At 35.0% G+C, this 20459-nt stretch overlaps 1 protein-coding gene across 2 annotated transcripts in view; it reads left to right on the top strand.

Annotated features, from left to right (window-relative positions):
• Il1rapl1 (interleukin 1 receptor accessory protein like 1) overlaps window positions 1-20459 on the top strand; it is a 1357677-nt gene that overhangs the window by 37488 nt on the left and 1299730 nt on the right. Inside the window, exon 2 of one of the 2 annotated variants that reach the window (XM_074063978.1) lies at window positions 4529-4668. The exons of the other annotated variant lie outside the window; for it this stretch is intronic. The gene's annotated coding sequence lies outside the window, so the exon portion shown is untranslated. The remainder of the gene's footprint in view (window positions 1-4528; window positions 4669-20459) is intronic. 2 annotated transcript variants of the gene reach the window in all.

Raw genomic sequence — 20459 nt, 5'->3', positions numbered from 1 at the left:
AGAACAAGGATAATAATAGTACTGACATCAAGGCTTACTTTGAGAATTGAAATGGTTGACTCAAAGGACCCCAAGCAGAAGCTAGCTCATAGAAAGTGCTCAATAAATAGCAGTGCTTGCTGTGTGTAAAACTCGTTCAATATAATCACTTAATTTAAAAGTATAGTTTAACCAAAAATGGGTTCTTACTATCAACTTAAAGCTTAGACAATATAAGTGGATATACACAGAGCTTTTCTTGTGCTTTGTTTAGAATAATTGTAGAAATGAACCAATATCTTGAAATTTCATATAGTAATAGAAGTAATTTGCATGGGCAGGAGACAGGGGAGGAATTACTTTTCTGTTCACTTCTTCAAAACTTTTCAAAGCACTTTATCAACATTCTCAAGATGGGGAAGCAGGTTGACCTCATGCATATCAGTTCTCAATACACATCCCTGCATTGCTAGCATTTTTTTTATCCCATTCAACTATCCAGGTCACTTGGGAGGCTACTTAAAAGACATTAGATTAAAAAGTAGTTTATGTTACCCTCCCAAGTCTTTTGGCATCTCCATTTTTCTACAACTTACAAGGATATGTAAGCACTCCATGCCAATATTTCCAAGAATAAATGCTTTTTACCCCACACCTGTTTCTTCTAGTGTATGCTCCTGCTTATCTCCTTGACACATTTCAGTAGTATAGTTTCTGCAAACATGATTTTATCAAGAATGTGCTGTATGCTTTAAATTTGAAAGTGGATTTCTTTGAGGATAGTTACATCTTACTTATTCAAAGTGAAAATATTATAACTATATCTGATTTTTCAATGCTATACTGATACATGACAATTCTAAAAGGAGGTAATGTTGCCTTTAACCTTTATCTTGAATGTCTGAAGAATGGTAATGGAATATTTGGGTTAAGTTAATATATACAATAGACAGATTATTCAAGTTATTATATTTTCAATGTAGCATAGTGTGATAACATATATTTTAACAATAAGCACTCTTAGTACACTCATTGTCTAGGAAAGTTATCTTCATATCAATGGCCATTATGTATTACTTCAACATTAATTGTACCTTCTGGGGATTTGGGTTGCAAAAGTTATTGCAATTGGATTGGATCAAAGAATATTTAATTAAGAGAAAATTTAATTTTTAGCAAAATTTCGCAAAATTACTAGGGGAACATAATTGTAAATTATTTTAGACTATTTTAAATTTTATATTCTGAGATTATAACATTCCTTTCAATCTCTTATTAACAAAGTACTTTGGAAGCCTGATTCCACATTCAGCCCACTAAAAGTCTCCATGAGTAAACTATAAGAGGGAAGGAAAACATGCTGAGACAGTTTGAGTTAATATTGGGAGTGCTGCAATATATAGAGTCAAAGACCTAGTAAGAACGTAATGCTCCTGGCTGCACCATCTTTTCTTTGCAGGGAATCCCAGTCAAGCAAGAAATAGTGAAGTGGTTGAGAAGGATTAGTGCCATTGTTATGTGATCCCAGGATCTACTTAAAGAAGTTTGCAGGTCCATTTGTAGATCTTCTTCTATACATCAGAGACTCAGTATTTAATTTTACTCACTAAGATGAAAGTTTTATTTATCTGATTTTAACAGATGCAATAGAAGTTATTTAAATTAATCTTTACCATACGGCTCTCTTATCCTTTATATTATTTTATACATTGTAAAATCTATAAAAATGGTAGTGATAGAGAACATGATGTAAAATGTCAAGTCATATCTCATAAAAAAAGGTAAGAGTAAAAGATGGTTGACTAGTCTATCTATAAATTTGTATAACTTTGTGGCCACATAAGTGTGTCATATATTTATGAAATAATACTTCTGATTTTATAACTATACTTTTCTTCATATAATTTATATATAATTTACAAACATATTGAGCTAAACAAGGTTTAACATTTTTGAAGTGGTTACCTGGGACTCCAAGTTAACTTACATTGCATTTATCAACTGTATTTCCATTGCCTAAATCTCCTTTCACATTTTAATAGATGGTACCATCTAGTCTTACACTTACATACAAGTGCATTTTCCTTGGAAGATTAGTTCTATGAAATATTCTGGAGAACAAAATAGATTCCATCATCAAATAACTTTGAAAAATGCTTCATTCTGCATCTCCATGGCTATTTACAATGGACAAAATCATAACTAAAGGCTTTGAAAAATATTGTAGTTAAAACGGCCACTAGTGCATTTTTTAATCCAGTGTTATGTGGATATATTTGACCATCCCTCTGAACTTTGGGAAATGATATCTTAGGCATCTAACAAGATAGTATAAGCTTGAATTTGCCTATGTATTATCACAGAAAAGAATGTAAGTATATACATACAAACACACGTAATAATCCTTTGTTTTTTAGGCTGTGGACTTTATGCTAAACTTATCCTCTGGGTTTCCTTATATGGGTCATGCCAGAAAAAGAACCATTTGAAGGCTAGTTGAGTCAGATTCTTTGAGACAACCATTATATTGTCTGTGTATCCTTCATCCTTGTTTAATTATGATGCTTTCATTTATTCTCCTTGTACAGATCAGGGAAAGAATTGTTATGAATGGATAAAGTTATAGATTGTGTTGTACTAACTACCAAACTCTGGGAATTTATGGCAAGGGTATTCCGTAATGGTCTGGCACTAGGTCAGAAGCAGTTTTCAGTAAATCAATTTACGTTACTCAGTGTGTCTTATGCAGCAAGACAGACAGCATCAGGCTGAAGGCTTTGGAAAGGCTAAAACCTTCTCAAACAGTAGTGCTATTTAAAGTGTAGCTTTATTATCCAACTGCTTACATTGCACTATGCTGGCATAAATGAGAAAAGAAGAAGAAAAGAAGGTTGGATTATTGGTTAAGAAATGGCTTTTTGCTCTTTCTTTCATACCTTTTATCTCAAAATGTGAAAATTTGGCTTTGGAAGATTGAGCCCTTGTGTAAATGACAGAGCAGAACAGTAATTGCAAAGTCCTGTGTTCAAACAAGTCCTAAATATGTATCTGATTTTTTGTCATGGTTCATTTATCGGTTGCTAGAATGATTTTTACATATTCTGTAAATTAACAAGTGGTACAGTAGAAAAAATACCCTTTGAGGATGCATTTTAGAAATTCTTTTTTTTATTGTTTTATTATTCATATGTGCATACAAGGCTTGGGTCATTTCTCCCCTCTGCCCCCACCCCCTCTCTTACCACCCAGTCCGCCCCCTCCCTCTCACCCCACCCCCTCAATACCTGGCAGAAACTATTTTGCCCTTATCTCTAATTTTGTTGAAAAGAGAGTATAAACAGTAATAGGAAGGAACAAGTGTTTTTGCTGGTTGATATAAGGATAGCTATACAGGCAGTTGACTCACGTTAATTTCCTGTGCGTGTGTGTTACCTTCTAGGTTAATTCTTTTTTTCTTCAGTGTCAACTAGCACTGGGAACATTTGGTACTTCTTTCATTTCTTGCTGTGATGCCTTGTTACCACCAAGTCACAGGCTTAAGCCATTTCTCTTTACCTGTGTAAAGGAAAAAGTTATTTGAACATTTCATACATTTTAGGAAGAGTTTAAAATATAGGGTCAAGTTTTCAGATGTGTACATGTCACTGGTTTCTTATCCTTCCTCTTTTCTATCCTCAACTTTGTTCTCCTTTTGTTGTTAATTCATTGCGAATATTTACAGTAGGATTAAAGATAAATTGGTTATCTTACTTCTCTCTTCCTTTGCCACATCTGAGACAAATAGGAAAATCACACTTTATACCACATATGATGTGGCACGCTTGATTTCTATTCTTTCCAACTATCCATTTTTATTGATCTAGAGATGAAGATGCTCCCTAAACTTACAATGTCTCATTTCCCACAGCATTATATTTTAGCCAAAACTTCCTTAGACAAATAATAACTGAGTTGTATTTACCCTTGAGTGACATTAGTCCTTATTGCTTCCTTACTCAAATACCTAACAGTCACTTGCACACATGCATACAGCCAACAGACTGAGTTCATTTCATCTGAACCAGCTGGTTATGCCTTTTTTTCTTATATCTTATTTTATTTCCATCATTAGACCTATTCCCATATTACTGAACCTTTTCTTGCTATTCACATCAAACTCAAAATCCTTTGGGATCAACTCTATGAAACTTTTATCTTTTGGCCCATCTGTAATTTCTCCTTTATTTGAATACTGAATTTACTATAATCTATGACACAGTACAGAGTACTAAACTATATCATTTTTATTATTCATTTAGCTGTTTTGTGTATGTTGATTTTTCTCTAAATTCCTTACACTTCTTTTTTGGTCTCAAATGAATCTAATTCAAGTTAGTGTTTCATTTTTATAGACTAATCCTAACAGTATTTAAGGATGAGTTTGTGCACATTTTCACACTTTTCTTTAGAATAATTATGTTGCCTGAATGAGGTAATGTACCTCATCTTCTCTGTGGAGTCTTGCATAGTATTTTAGTTGGAACATAAATATAAATGTCCTGAATTATAGGATGGCATCACTGGGAAGTCCTACTTGCATGTGAGCAAGAAGCAGAGTCTGTACAAGCTAACCTGTGACTTCAATATGTCTGAGGATATTAATGATGAAAAGGAGTGGCCAGAGACTTTTGCCTTCTCAATTGCAGCACTGTAAGTAAGTGACTTCTGGTAGATCAAATAGACTATTTTGGAGATTCCTGCTCACCCATCTCTTCTGTGTTTTCAGAGCTGCTGTAGAGCTGTTAGAACAGTGAACTGATGCTTTTTGACTTGCCAAACAGTGGGAGCTTTCTATTTAAATAGTTATCCCTTAGAAGAGCTATATTAAGGAGCTCAAAGGAAAGGATTTAAGGGCCCACACAGAGTAGAGAGGCAGCAGATCAGCCACCTACTGGGCCCTTGTTCCTTCCAATGCTTCAAACTACATATTTGTAAGGCAGACAGCTTCCTGCTCATCGAACTGTATGCTCCTCACCTGCCCTTTTGTGTTTAGCAAACACAGGGGAAGGCAGCCCTGTGCTGCCTTTTGTCTTTCCTTGTTCTTGGTAAGCAATACCACACAGCCAAGTGGGCACAGATCCAGGTGTGTTGTTGGTATTTAGAGAATATGTTCATAGGAAGAAATCCTTTGGGGACAAGCAGACCAAATATCCAGACTTAACATGTGCTCATTTTCCAAGTGACAAATGTGTAAATTGCCAGTAAACTATGGACCCAAAGAAAATAATTGAAATATGTATTTTTTACCAAGCTTTCTTATGCCTTTGTTAAAATGATTCACTGAAATTCCATTTAGCCATACTACCAAGTTTTTCATTTTGATAATAAGGAATCTTTTCATTTTATCAGGATTATAACTATATTGGGTAGAGAAATTAGGATTGTTTCCCTAGCTTTTAAACCCATAAGAACTTTACTAAGTCCACAGAAAATGATTTATGCTCTACTGTTGCTGTTACAATTTTTTTCTTGTACCCATTTCATGAGGAAACAGACCAGTCTGAAAGAGATACAGAAAATACAAGTTAGCATTAGGAGACTCACTATCCTGCCAGACAAAAGTCTCTTTTTAAATCTCATTGAAACCTGACATTCAGAAGTAGGCCAGAAAATAGGCCTAGCTATTCACTCAGCTGTCTTTCTGCATTATTATTAAACATCTCCTTGGAGGCAGCAGTTTTGTGGTAGGCCGACATAGATTCTTCCACTATGTTTTGTTTATTTTTATTATATGTATGTTACTGTGAACTATTTAAACATACAGAAAAGATAGAAAAAATATGATAAGTCTATCCCAACACCCAGAATTAAAAGATGTTAATGTCTTGTTAAATATTTTCCAACTTTCTCCTTTGTTTCAAGTGAATGAATGTTAAAGATTCAACTAAAGCCTTTCTTATCACCCCCTCTCTCTGTCACTTGGCTTCTTATATAATTATTATATACAAAGTTAATAATTCTTTTGAGAGCTAATTTCTTTCTTAACTCCAAGGACCATTTCTTGACTTAGGCAGTCTGCACAGGACAGTTCAGGTACTACTCTAATGGGCATCAAACTTAACTGGCCTCTCATCTGGTATGAAAATATTTTCTAAGGATTCCTGGGGTTACCCATTCTAACAGCCAACAAATTTAGCATAAACATGTCAAAATATGGGAGTCATTTATACACACTACCTGAAACCGTAAGATCTGTCATTCAGATCTAAGTTTTTCATTCAGAACTTCCTTGAACAATGATGGTCACTCATTTTACACTACGCTTTGTTTTACACACCCTAACATTGATACGTTGATTCACTTTTCTCATCTCTTGGCTACTGGATCTATAGAATAATTTAATTAAACTAGATGAAGTAGATTAGTAATAGGCCAAAGCTCATACTTTTGGTTGACCTTAGTTTGTAAGGGGTTGTATACTTTCCCACTTTCTGGGTTACATCATTTTCTTTTAGCTTTTTGTCCTCCCAAATAAAAATAAAGAACAAAGGTGAAGAAGTGGAAGTTGGTAGCTATGTGGTTTGGGGATTGAATTGTTCCCACATCAAAAGATTTATGAACTGTGTATTTTAAACAGTTCTCGGTTCTTGACTCCCTTTAATAGAACTGAGAAAGCAGGTAGGGAGGATGAGGCAAATGTTAAAGAAAATGGCTTTGACTGTTCAATGTTGTGTTAAAGATAAAAATTTAACTAAGGTAGGCTGAAGATTTATAATCTTAAGACTCGAAAACACCAATTTTAAAGGACAAAATGGAAGGGCAGGGAGTGAATTCAAGGCAGCAAGTTTACTGAGATCTGCTCCTTTTCTGCTCGCTGATGCAGCGCTTCTGAGGAATAGAAATTTAAATAGAAAGCTCTCACTGCTTGGGAAGCAAAAACACTAAGACATTGCTTTAACAGCTTTACAGAATCTGCCATTTTCATCCTGACTACAGTGCTAAGAAGTGAGCAGTAATCTCTGGGGTGGGAGCACGGCCCACAGTCAACACCTGGGCTCAGTCTGTGCTTCTTACATTTTCAGTTTCCATTTTCCTTAATCAATGTTTACTAGGTGACAATCACAGCTTCACTGGTTTCCATTTTCTACCAATCTTTCTGTTGCTGGTACTTTAGAATTTCAATCATTTCCTTGCATATAATAATTTCTATGCTAATTCCCTTTATATGAATAGCCACATCAATTATATCTAACTTCTAGGATCATGTGCACATTTGAAAAATTGGGATTTATTGTTGAAGTTAATATGGGAGATGAATATCATCAAAGTACATTATATGTATGTATGGAAATGTCATAATGAAACTCCTTACTATGTACAGTTTAATATATGCCAATCAAAAAAGTCTGCTCCAGCATTCTCTTTACTGAGTTATATTATTTTCTTTGTCATTTATTTTAAGTGACACTATTTCCGACAATCGTCACAAGGTTTACTAGTGCTGTAGAAAACCACTACTTGATGTAATGGATTAAACAATAAGCACACCGGTCTTGGCAGGTCTTCTGGTTTGTACTAGGCTAAACTGATCTCTCTAGAGGTTGACCAAATATCTTTGGTCAGTTATGGGTTGGCTGGGATTAGCTGATCTAGGATGTTTCACTTATATGTCTGGCTGTCAGCTATGTTGTGTGTCTCATAATTTAGCAGGCTATCCTGAGCTTCTTTTTTCAGTGGTCACAGGGTTCTGGGAGAGAGTCGAAAGAACATGCAAAGTCTCTTGGTGCCTAGGCCCATAACTGGCATATTCTGGCTTTTGTTACAAACTATTGGCTAAAATAAGCCACAAGGCAAGATAGACTAATGAGAGGAATTACCAAAGTGCATTCTAAATGATGTGGAAGCAGGAGGGATAAAGAATCTTGTTTTTTTTTTTTTTTTTTGCCATCTCCCACATGTGCTTAAGCTTCTCCCATGACATTGCTGTTTCAACTAATTTCCTTTCTGGTAGCAGCTGTTTTGATACACAAGAAATATTGATGCATTATACTTATGAAGAAAATTGCACCACAGAAAGGATTACTTAGTTATCGTAGGTGTTCACAAAGATAAAAAATGTTGAAGCTATAAGCAGCTACACCTTAAAGAAATGAGCCCTTTACGTTCTTAAGTGAAGCGTTTTTACTCTTCCAAGTATCAACTGTAGAATTATCTTCATCAGATTAAAGCAACTCAAAGTAAAATTCATAAAACCACATTCAAAATGTGATGCATTTGCTTACTCTGCATCACATTTGGAAAAATAAATACCTTGATGTGGGGCACAGATCATAAATCACCCTCTGAATTTATGCAAACAGATCCCTATAGTTCATTTTTAAATTTTTAATTTCTTTTTTCATAAACCATAAGTTTCCTGTTAGCCTCACATTATCTGGTCTAAACATCCCTTTAGTACTTTAAAAACACTTATTTTCTAACTCATTAAAGACTTTTGGAGGTGTGTGCTAGCAAATATTTTTGGTGCCATTTTATCCTGGGGAAAGATCAGCAAAATAGATGTGTATATGAAATAATATTTATTCTCATTTTACAAAATCAAAATGCTTTACATGAGGTTACTAAATAGCAAGTGCCTTATTCTTGAGAGAAATTTATTTTGCCAGTGACCCAGAATTATTTCACAGCACAAATTTTGTAAGTTTATATCATGAGTGTACCTTGCATAGCACAATGAATAAGAGAATAGCAGAATTAGTACTGCAGAAAAGAGAAATTGATGTTAAGAGCATGTATCCTTATTTCTTGACTTTAGTTTGTGACTTGAAAGAACTTTAATGATGTTGTAGTATAGTCCTGCTAGAAACCTCCAATGATGAGAAACTTACTATATCTAAAGAATGCAAGTCCATTTTTTTTTTGGTAGTACTGGGGTTTGAACTCAGGGACTCATGCTTGCCGGGCAGGAGCTCTACTACTTGAGCCACTCTATCAGCCTAAGCAAGTTCATTTGTAAGTTGTTTATTGAGTGGTTATCACTGGAGGTGTTTGAGCAAAAGCTGATTAACTATGAGAGAACATATTCCATCATATCTTCATGAAATACATTGTTTAAGAGATGTATTTGTAAATTATCACAATAAAATATAGAATGTGCTAAAATATACATGTATATCTTGGACAAAGGGAAAAGTTATTATCCAGCTTAATGGCTAGAACTTGGTGATTATCTGTATAGGGAGGATAGTGATGGTGGAAGAACTAGACGTGCTTGATTCTGTCAATTGAAATTGGAAATATCTAATAATCAGAATGACTTGAAGCACACCAGAACACCCAATGCATAGTAGTCATCAAGGGTCAACTCTACATTCATTTTTCTGAGATCAAATTCCTTCCTTGGCCCATTACTAAAACACCACCTGGATATCAAGTGAGCAACTGCCAAGAAGTTCTTTAATGGCAAGCATGCTTGGCCAAGAGAGTCTTTAAATCAGCTAACAGGCTTTCTTTGCAGGTACCCTGTTTGACTTGTGGCAGGTTAGAGCTGCATGGCAAATTATCGTTTTAACATACACATAAACTTTGTTCTCCTTCTAAGTAACTTGCCTCCTAAATTTTTTCAGTTATCTGACAGGTTAAAAATTAGACAAAACTTAGTTTGTTAACTCTAGGTAAATTGTTGTTAAAGCAGGGACCCATAATAAAGAAATTAAAAAAGAAAAGAAAAGAAAAAAAAAGACAACATAAAAAACTAGAGGGGTAAAGTCATAAAAATAGATTTCTAGGTGTACTTTCCTATCTTTCTTATCATGGCTGATTTGCAGTCAGTGATGGATCTACTTTTTTTTCCATTTGTCCTCATTTTCTTGCTAATCTTGGCCTTATTTTTGTCTCAATTCCCCTAGCTTTTCCCCAGATAATATCAATTTCCATTCTCCAAACCCTAATTCACACTTTATCATTCTCTTTCTGTGGTAGCTTTCATGATAATCCAATCAGGGCACTTCTGATCAGTTTCTTCCAAGGGCTTATTTGATTATCATCAGAAAGATAATTGTCTATCCTTAGAGCTGGTCTAAATGAAAAGGCAAAAAAGGTAACGCACAGGTTTGCAAGCCTTTCTGTTATTATGTACCCCAAGGCTCTCAGATACACGTGGGAAAGCCCATGACTTTCTAATCCTGCCACAGGATACTCCCTCAATCTCCTGAAATGTCCTGCTTTCTAATTTGTCCTTTTCTTTTTTCCCATTTTTCATTATTTACCAATTCAAGTTTTTCATTCATCTACTACAACTGATCTATTCTAGGAATTTTAAGAGAAATAAAATAATTCTTAATGGAAATAATTCCTACTAAGGTAGGAATGAATGATTTCAGATCCATAGGAGGTTCATTATGAAATGATTTTTAAATATGAAGAAATTCCTAATGGGATGACAGTATTATGCAGGGGTCATAGGTGCTTCTGTGATTGAACTCATTCACAAAGGGTTGTTAAATGCCTGCTCTCTTCTAATAGCAAGGATGCTAAGTATATTGTGTTCTGTCATGGATCTTCACACAAGTGAGATAGTGTTTTAGCTTAGATTGTTGCATAAGCAGGGTTGATCCAGATTCATTGTGGGGGATAGAAAGCCAAGAATCAGGAGTAGGAGAAAGGGAATAGTTAATGAGAGAAACAGAATAAAGGAAGGGAAAGTCATTGAACTAGATTCTATTCCATCAGGGACCTCCTGAGATACTGTAAAGAATATACATGTGGTTTGTCTGTCATGGGCACCTATTGGCTCTGTTCCACATCAATTCTGTCCCCAATTTATCACAGACTTTCCCATACATTGTTCACCTTCTTGTATCTTCACTATTTGAATGGGGTCAGTTGGTTCCCGAAATTATCCCATTAAATGGTACAAAACAAAATAGATAATGTATCTGAGTAGAGACACTCACCTGCACAAAACTGGTTGCTACATCAATAGTTGAAGTGAAAAGGTGATCCAAAAATACACAAGAATGGACTCACTCAGTGTCTGAAGGAAGGGGTCAAGAGGGAAGATAGGAAAGAGGGCAAGAGAATGAAACAAACTGTAAACCTATTTATCTATCTATAGATATGGATATAGATATATAAATTTTGCAAATTGTGGTAAGTGCTATTGGGTACATGGTGCTAGAAAAGAATATGCATAACACACTTCAGAATAGTGGTACACCCATGGGAGTGAAAAACTCCTTCCAATTGTAATGGTTCTTTGACATGACTAGATGTTTGTCATGCTACTAAAGCAAAATATGTTCAGTATTAAAGATATTTTTTTCTTTTTGTGGTATTAGGGTCTCAACCTAGGGCCAATGCTTTGAGCCACTCCACCAGCCTTTTTTTGGTGCACATTAGGTATTTTCAAGATAGGGTTTCGTGGAACTATTTGCCCAAGCTGTCTTTGAACCATGATCCTCCTGATCTCTGCCTCCTGAGTAGCTAGAATTACAAACATGAGCTATCGGTGCCCAGCTTAAAGCCAATTTTTTATTTTACTATTTAACTATCCTATTAAATTCATGGACTCTCATCACTTTCTTTCAATTATATGTCATCTCCATTTCCTTCAAAACTTACTTTCTCTACAGAGCCTTTTATGAGGAGTCCTAAATTTCCTTAGTCATTAAACACTTTTCATTAATTTACTAATGAATATTTATTGATTGCCTGTTATAAATTCTATGCGGTGTGAGTAAATCAGCACAGACCCTGAATACCATCATGGGAAGTTAGTTTCTTCTAATTCAATATATGTTTAGTTGGTTATATATTCATTTGGATTTAAAGATATATCAATTTTTATCATTGCCTCCTTGACTGCATTGTAGATTCTCCCAAGGAAGGCATCTGTGTCTTTTTTCCTCAACTAATAATAGTTGAAGTCTGTACAGACCTTTCTCTATCCTCAAGCAAGAGGAGCAAAGAAACAGGCAGTCCAGCAGTATAATGATTCCACCAGGGACTTTAGGCCCATCTGGCATCTGTATTGGTGCACAACTTTCATCCTCATGGTTTTAAATGGACTGACCCACCTCTGCACATCATTGTCATGTTCAAAGCAGAAAAAATGGATAAGGAGGAGAGCAAAGATGAGTTTTCTGTGTCAAAACACTTTCTAGCTGAGCCTCATCAATTTCAAAGGTTTTTCCCAAAATGCTACATAACAACGTATATTTATATATAATTGATATGTATATAAAATCAATATATATATATAATTTATATATCATACTCACATAAAATTGACCAGAACTGCGTCAGTCATCACCCCTAGCTGGCAGGGAAATCTAAGAAGGTGAATACATTTAAGTGAACATATTGACACCCTACACAAAAATCAGAGGTTTGTGAAAAAGAAGGGGATAACATACTGGTTAGAAATTAATCATGTTTGTCACACTAAGAAACTCAATAGTGAGATAAAGTTCTTGTAGCTGCAGGATAAATAAAAGTATCTTCTTAGACCTTAGAAGTTTTGAAAAAATTAATTCTCTTTAAAACAAGCCTGGGCTAGAATATAGATAAGGAAAGGATATTTAAGGCTAAAATTAGGCAAAAATTTAAAACTAGTCTCATTTTCTACCATGTTTTCCTCTCTTATGCCACAACCACAATGGTATTCTTCTTTTCCTATTTTAATCACAGACCTTTGCAATCTCTGATTACTTTGTCAAGAATGCTGTTCTTTTAAATTTTACAAATAACGTATCTCAAATTGAAATTTTAATAAAAATATGTTTAAGATATATGCTTTCTTTCCAACCAGTTATATGTAGTCTCACTGTCACTGTTTGTACCATTAACCTATAATATTTTTCAGTTTGATATCTATCTCTGCCTATTTATTGTGTGTTCTCCACCCCATCCGAAAGAGAATATAAGTCCCATATAAGTAAATTGTTTAGATGCTGTTTATCATAGCCAAGGGTGTAGGAAAAGGTGAGCTCTTAGTGTGAAGTAAGGTACAAGAGGTATTCATACATGATGTTAGATTGTCATTGAACTATTTGTGCCACACTTGAAATTAAAGTTGACTTTCTTCTTAGTCTTTATGAACATCACATCTAGAACATCAAATCAATGAAATATTTGCTATTTTCAGGAGAAAAGCCATAAAGACTATCTGATTGAAAATCAGTATAACATTTCTTGAAAGAAGTATGTGTTTGTTTCATTTTTTTCTGTATAAATTTAGTTTGGAGCTCATTTTGTGACTGTCAGATGATAGTAGTAGACAATTAACTTTTGGAAACACTTTGGCCAATGACTAATTTTATGACACAGTCTATCACCTTTGTCTTATTACTACCAAGTCATTATTTCAGTATTCATTCCCTAAATCATATTTTACAAAGTATACACTAAGGCCATATAGATTTTAGGAAAGTATTTAGTTTAGGGCTTAATAGGCAAGGTTCATCTTGTATATATCTTGGAATAGTTTTTGGAACAGAACTGGAAGTTACTGCAGGGCATAAAAAAACACACTTCAAAAGGGGGAAGTCTTTAGGTGAACAATTTGAAAATTTAAGCAAAAATACTACAGAAGAGAGTGAAGATTTACAGGAAAGAATTTTTTTAACATCCCCTTCATTAAAACATTTTTTGTGTATTTTGGGAAATTGTGTGCCTAGTTCAGGATTAAATAAGCTAAAGAAGGAAGTACAAGTTAGTAGAGATTGAATGCATCCTCATGAGTCAGGGAATGGGGCAAGGCAAGAAGAGTAGTCAAGTGCATTGAATAGAGTCTTCCATCAACATAATTCAAACTTGCCCTGGCTTCCGAAGAGCATTTCATGTTTCATTGCTTAAGTGAAATGGCTACCCTATCTTATCTTGATCTTCCCTCATTACTTATGTTCTTGTTAGGTTCTCCTATAAATCTATTGACTGAAAATTCACAGCCGTAGGAATACATCTGCTAATGGACTTAATGCAAACAATTTGGGCAATAATACAAACTTATATGAAACAGAGTGTTTGTTTTCTCACTTCAGTTCAGACCTATTAGGTATTCAATACAGGATGGGAAAATGGTGTTCTTGTAAAGAGAGCTGAAAAAAATTAATATACTTATCTTTCATGTTTTAGCATAAGAATGAACTGGATATAGACAAATCACAAGGTACACTAGTATTTCATTGATTGATTAAGCATTGAATCTATGTGGTCTTAAATGCATGGGCAGGATGTGGAAACCTTGTTTATCTAATATGCACATTAACACAAGTTCTCCAGAATGAGACTCACACAAAATTTTGAGTTGTAGAGCAACAGTGTCATTATGTCAACACTTCTCTCACTGACATCAGGTTATTTTGGGTGGGAAAGGTCTGGTTTTTATGGTCAAACAGAATCTATTCTCTTATTATTGACTCTGTAACCAAGGACAAGTTACTTAACATTCTGACCCTCGGCTTTCTCCTTTGTAAAGTGGGACTTCTTTCCTTAAGAGTGTGAGTATGAAGACTGAAAAACACATAAAATATATTAACATGCTGTCAGGCTTAAAAAAGTGCTTATTATGCATTAATCTCTTTCCCATTCTCCCTTGGGAGCAATGAATGATTCAGAATTTGTAATTCACTTGAGAAAAAACCTTAGAATTATTATTATTGCCCATATATTCATTCATTAGTCCCTTTATTATCACTGAATATCTTATTTCAATTACATAGTCTATCCATGGTGTGTATAATTTAAATTTAACTAGAAACAATATTACTCTCACCAATGTTGCTTCTAGTTCATTTACCTGACCTTTAGCTAAGTTGGAACCACTGGTATTTCCAGTAATTTTGAGGTTCAAAAAGTAACCCACGTATTCTATGCTAATTTCCATCAGTACAACAGTTGAATTGGTTACTTGGTCACATTTGCTCCTAAAGACAGAAAATGAAAATATCTATGAGATGACAGGCCCAACTCAAGATCTCTGTCTTAGCTTTGACTTTCTCAGACGCAGATCTTAAGCCAAGGATTACAGAGCAAATGCCATGTTAAGGAAGTGTCCCCAGGAAATACCAGTGAGGGACCAAACAAGCAGAAGAATAGTAAAGGGGAAAAGTCTAGTAAGGTTTCAATTTTAGGTAATCTCAGATTTATCTTGATCCTATGGTGAGCTCTGAAGCATCAATTTTACCTCTGAGTTTAGCTTGTCTCAAGGAATAGGAACTGCCGTTTTGTAATCCTGGACTAGGAGATCATAGACTGGAACTTCTGGTTCTAAGTTAAGGTGAAATAGATCCAGTGTCCATGATTAGTTTTCAGAAGGAGTTGTGACTGTTAAAGGAGATGAAGGTGATCAGGACATATCACTAACTTTGTCCAATTCACTTTTCATGGCTCCTTGCATTTTCTACCAACAACCCACACCCACTCCTACTCTTAACATTTTCTGTATCAGACACATACATGGTCCATCAGAGCGTTATCAGTTCCCAGTCAGGTAAGTTGTTTTAGTGAATGGATAATGCCTAGATGTTGTAGGACTTAGCTAAATTGAATGTTGCATTGTATGATCTTGAGAGCCTTCCTGTGAACCCCTGGTCCCTCCTGACCTAACTGGGGGTGACTGGAAATGCAGAAAGGACAAACAATAGAAGACAGACATGCAGAAGGTTGGGGCCAGGTGTGTTGGGCACTCACATGGAGATGCATAAGAGCCTTGTTGCTTTTTTTTTATTTCTCTTCTCTTTACTCTGCTTTTCTCTATCTTTAAAATCATCCTTCTAAAGTCTTTCTTCTTTTCTATTCTTTAAAAGCTTACTTCTAAAGTCTTCTTTTCTATTCTTTGAAGTCTCTTTCCTTGGACTCACTCTGTCCCATGTTTTCTTTAGCTTTCTTAAAGTCTTGGTACTCAGACTTGCAATGTCCCATGTTTACTCTAATTTCTAGCATAACTCAGTAAGCAGCAGCAGCATTCTGTGGCAGTCCTCTCGCAAGTCATCAACCAATCAATCCATTCCACATCAAAAAACCCTCACACCCTCCTTCAGTGAGTCTTTTATATCCAATGAAAAACAAGAGATGGAGCAACAGTTCTCAGGGAGGGGTGTGACATTGTAATAAGAGAAATCTGCTCTTTACTTCTCTGAACATAAACAATTTAGGAAAAGCAGCTGTGCTGCATCCTGCACTCTTCTGTGGCTGGGGTCACGCCAAAATCAGCCTGCCGATTATTGGGCACAGCTGTGCTCATGACAAGTTCTCACAGGCTTCTCATAATCTACTCCCCACAGCATGAATAGTTCATTTCATTGTGCCTTAAGGATTTCTGATCACAATCCAAATACTTTTACTGTTATGGTACTCAGTATTTATTAAGAATGTAGGACGTAATGGTTTGTATACTTTACTGTCTTATCAAACATTGCAAGCCTCTGTTTTGGTTTTCTATACACACATAAATGCAATAGTTTATTTGCAAAATTCTCTATTATCATTACCAACAATTTCCCCACCCAGATGAAGAAACTAGACAAATTCTGTTTTTTTTAATTAGCTAAACAAAACTAAGGGGACATTTAAAGGTTCTTCTTGTGATCCATTCCTTTACAGAAAGTTGAAATTTATGTACTAAAAGGTTATGAATCATGGAATTTCTCAGGCTTGGATCATGGAAATGTAACTAGCTGGTAAAATAAGTTGGCAATTTAGGACCTGCTGGCATAAATGAGTGAACAAAAGTTTATACATTTTTGACCTACGTGCTTTTTCTTTTCCTCAACTCATTCCTTACATGCAGGCTCAGTCTTTGCAGTATTTGGGTTACTGGTTCTACAGAAACAAAGGAAAACAACTTTGCAGTTATCAGAATGTTATCCAACTTTTTATTATTTACTTTATTGTAAATAATAGTGAACAGTGGCCAATAGTTTTATATTTAAGAAAAACATGCAATCTACATTGCAGCTATGAAGGAATTGGCTCAGAAAACTTTCAGAGATTCTGTAGCTAGGAAATGGCTAAACTAGAACTAGACTTCTGGTATAAATCCAAAATCCTTGTTCCTTCCAATAAGCTAAATTTTCTTTTTAACTGAAATAATGGAATGTGTGAGATGGTAGGAAGCGACTGGTATTAGTTATGTTAATATATAACAGCTTATCCCTAAATTTAAAAACAACAACTAGCATTTATAATTCTCACAGTTTCTGTGGGTTAGAAATTCAGAAATAGCTTGTCTGGGTAGATCCAGCTTGGATTTACACATAAGGCTGTCATCGAGATTTTGGTTAGGGCTGTCGTTATCTGAAGGTTTGATTGGAACTGGAGGTTCAATTATAAAAATGTCTCACTTAAATGCAAAAATGATACCTGTTGAAACTATTCTAGGAATCAAGGGAAGGAGGGATAAAGGAGAATGATAGAGGGGGTAAATTCAAGTATGATGTATTTGATACATTGTAAGAACCTGTGTAAATGCCACTATGTACCCCACCCATCACAATAAAGGGAAAAAATGGCTCACTCACATCATTGTCAAATGAGGGTTGGTTATCATCAGATGGACCTCAGTATGCTTGAGTATCTTCACAAATGGAAGTTGGCTTCTTCCAGAGAGTAGTTCAATAGCAAGCAAGTTGGAATCCATTATCTTGTGGCATATGTACACAATTTCCTATTGTTATAAAATTAACACTATTTAGCGGATGAGGAGACTATATAAGGGCATGAAAACCAGGAGGTAAGGATCATTAGAGGCTATCCTAGAGGCTGGTATCCATTTTACCATTCCTTTTTTTCTTTGTCTTAAGTGTGGCATTCGTGTTTTCTCTCCTGAGGATTCACTAAGTACTTTGTCGTTCCCACCTGAGAAAAATTTAATTAAAAGTAGCTAAGTAAAAAACAAGAATGCATTAGTAAGAAATGTAGATGTTGCTTAATATTTAGAATGGAGATCAAGAGGAGGATTTACATCACATCCTCCTCAATAGAAACAGAATTAAAATTTCTTTTGTATCTGCATGCTTTCTTTCTCCAAATCCCTTTATTCAGCTTCCAGCTATCTCATTTCTCTTTATCTCATTCCCACATAGCCCTTAAAATATCCTCTGTTGTGGAAATAATATAGCTCTAGTTGTGAATTTACAAACACATTGTTCCCAAAACAAAATCCCAACAGCCATACTAATTTTTTTAGAATGTAGGGATCACTATTGTATCATGGAAAATGTTGGGTCAAAGTAGCTTATTGCTAGTCACTCAACAAAAAGTCCTCTTTCCCAGGAAAGGAAAAGAAAAAAGCTTGTTCTCTGTTCAGAAAATATTTTTTTCCTAATCATTTTCTTTATATTACATTCTTCTGGGTTCCAGATCCAGGAAAGTACAATGATCTTTGAGTTCTTGCTCATTAGTAGCTGTATCGAAGTTACAGCTTTCAAGTTTTTGCCATTGAGTTTATTGCATATTGCATTGTTTTTTAAATTTTTTAGTTTTTTATTTTATCATTTTTACATTTACTCAGACGTGTATACATTGTTTGGGCCATCCTGTCCCCCACTCCCACCCACTTCCAGCAGAACCTGTTCTGCCCTCTTGTACTGCAATTTTGTTGAAGAGAAAACATAAGAGATATTAAAAAAAACATAGCGTTTTTGCTAGTTTGGGATAAAGACAGCTATACAGAGAGATTCCTAGAGTGGCTTCAATTCACTTGTGTATTGCAACCTACATTGGTTCATCTCTACCAGATCTCTTCACTGCTTCCTGGCCCCCTTCCCATAGTGACCTCTGCCAGTTTAAGATTACTGTATTCACTCCTCTACAGTGAGCTCATCAACCACATTCAAATTTTAGGTTCCCTTTTCTTTCCCTATTCCTCCTGTGCGTGTTCTTCCCTTTGTATGTGACTCATGTCCAATAATATTACTGCATTTGTTTCAAGTCTATAATCTGGATATGAGGGAGAACATGCGATTTTTAGCCTTCCGAACCTGGCTAACTTGCACCCTTTCTTATCACTGAGCTCTTAACCACCTAGCCAACAACTGGTTTACATTAGAAATATTCTCATGAATATCTGTTTTTCAGTTCACCTGATCTGCAAGGAAGTTGAAAATTAGACCTCTAGGTTTGCCATGCTCCTTGTTGCACACCACTCACCCAGCTGAGATGGTTAACACGTGTATTAATTGACTCTAATTGACTGAGGTTCTCTGGATGAAAATAGCAGTGACAACAGAGCCTTGTCTGCCTGCATTATCCCTACTAAGCTTTACATTACTTTGATGCTCATTTCAAAGTTCTTAAATCAGAAAAAGTTTTGGAAAATTCCATCATTGAAATCTTACAAAATTTGAACTATAGTGTCGTGGGCATTGAAAAAATTTATTGGTAAGGTGTTTACCTTGTAACTGCTCACATTTTTTATTCAGAGGAGATCAAAAAGTTAAGACTGTAGAATGTTGACAGCAGTTTTTAGAGGCTAGGTTTAATTAAGTTTACTTTATACTTCATTTTCATTTTCACACTCATAAAATAGGAGATTTATTGGTTATGTAGTAATCAAAGCTTGGAAAAGAGAAGGGGCTCCTATAAAGTAGGAAGACAAGCAAGGATTTTGTTTTGAAGGTTGGTGCAATGTTTTTGAGGAAATAATTGTGAGTAAAAGAGGGAGGTAGAAATGAAAGTGTTCATTCAAGGCAATTACAGAGATCAATCTGGATAAAAGAGGGAGAACTAGTGAAAGGGAAGGCTAGAAAATGAGGTTCCTTTGACTGTAGAGAGCCTTGAATCATAGGTCAAACTCTGGATATTCTGTTTTAAGCCATTGATGACCTAAAGAGACATAGTGAAAATACTAGTTTTGGGAAAGTTATACCCAGTTACTATGTATATGGAACATTAATGTAAGGAGAAACTGGAAACAGGAAGAGTAACTTAGAAAAAAACCTCAGAAATTTTGAAATGAGAGAGTGAGCCTATGAATATTCCAATGTGAATTAATATTCTATGTTTCTTTGTAGTTCTTAAATTTAGGTTTTATGCAATATGCTTTGAAAATATGATAATTACATTGATTTGTAGAATCACTGATTCCTTTTTTGTACTGGTGTTTGTAAGGCACATTCTGAAAATTTCAATAACTATATGTCTTTGTAAAGTTTGTAAAACATTGACGCTCTTAAAATGGCCTTAGCAAATGTATACAATCTACAAATACATTGTGTTTGAAATTAGTATAAAAATTATTCTTACAAAACTTTCACTCAGTCACAACTTACATGAATAAGAATCATAAATGTAAATGACTTCCAGACATTTGTATCATTTTATTGCTAATATGTTGTTACATTTTAATTAATTCCAAATGATAGTACAATCACAGCACACAGCTTATGATTTCTAAAATAATTTCACTTTCAGACTTGTTCAATGCAATGTTGTAAATTTTACCTTTCGACAGAGCAGAGTAGTGTGGCAATTCTGAATATACATATGCTTGCTGAAAG

The sequence above is a fragment of the Castor canadensis genome, chromosome X (assembly GCF_047511655.1).
Source record: "Castor canadensis chromosome X, mCasCan1.hap1v2, whole genome shotgun sequence".
Lineage (NCBI taxonomy): Eukaryota > Metazoa > Chordata > Mammalia > Rodentia > Castoridae > Castor > Castor canadensis.
Note: the sequence above shows the minus strand (reverse complement) of the source record. Positions and strands in the feature narration are given on the sequence as shown.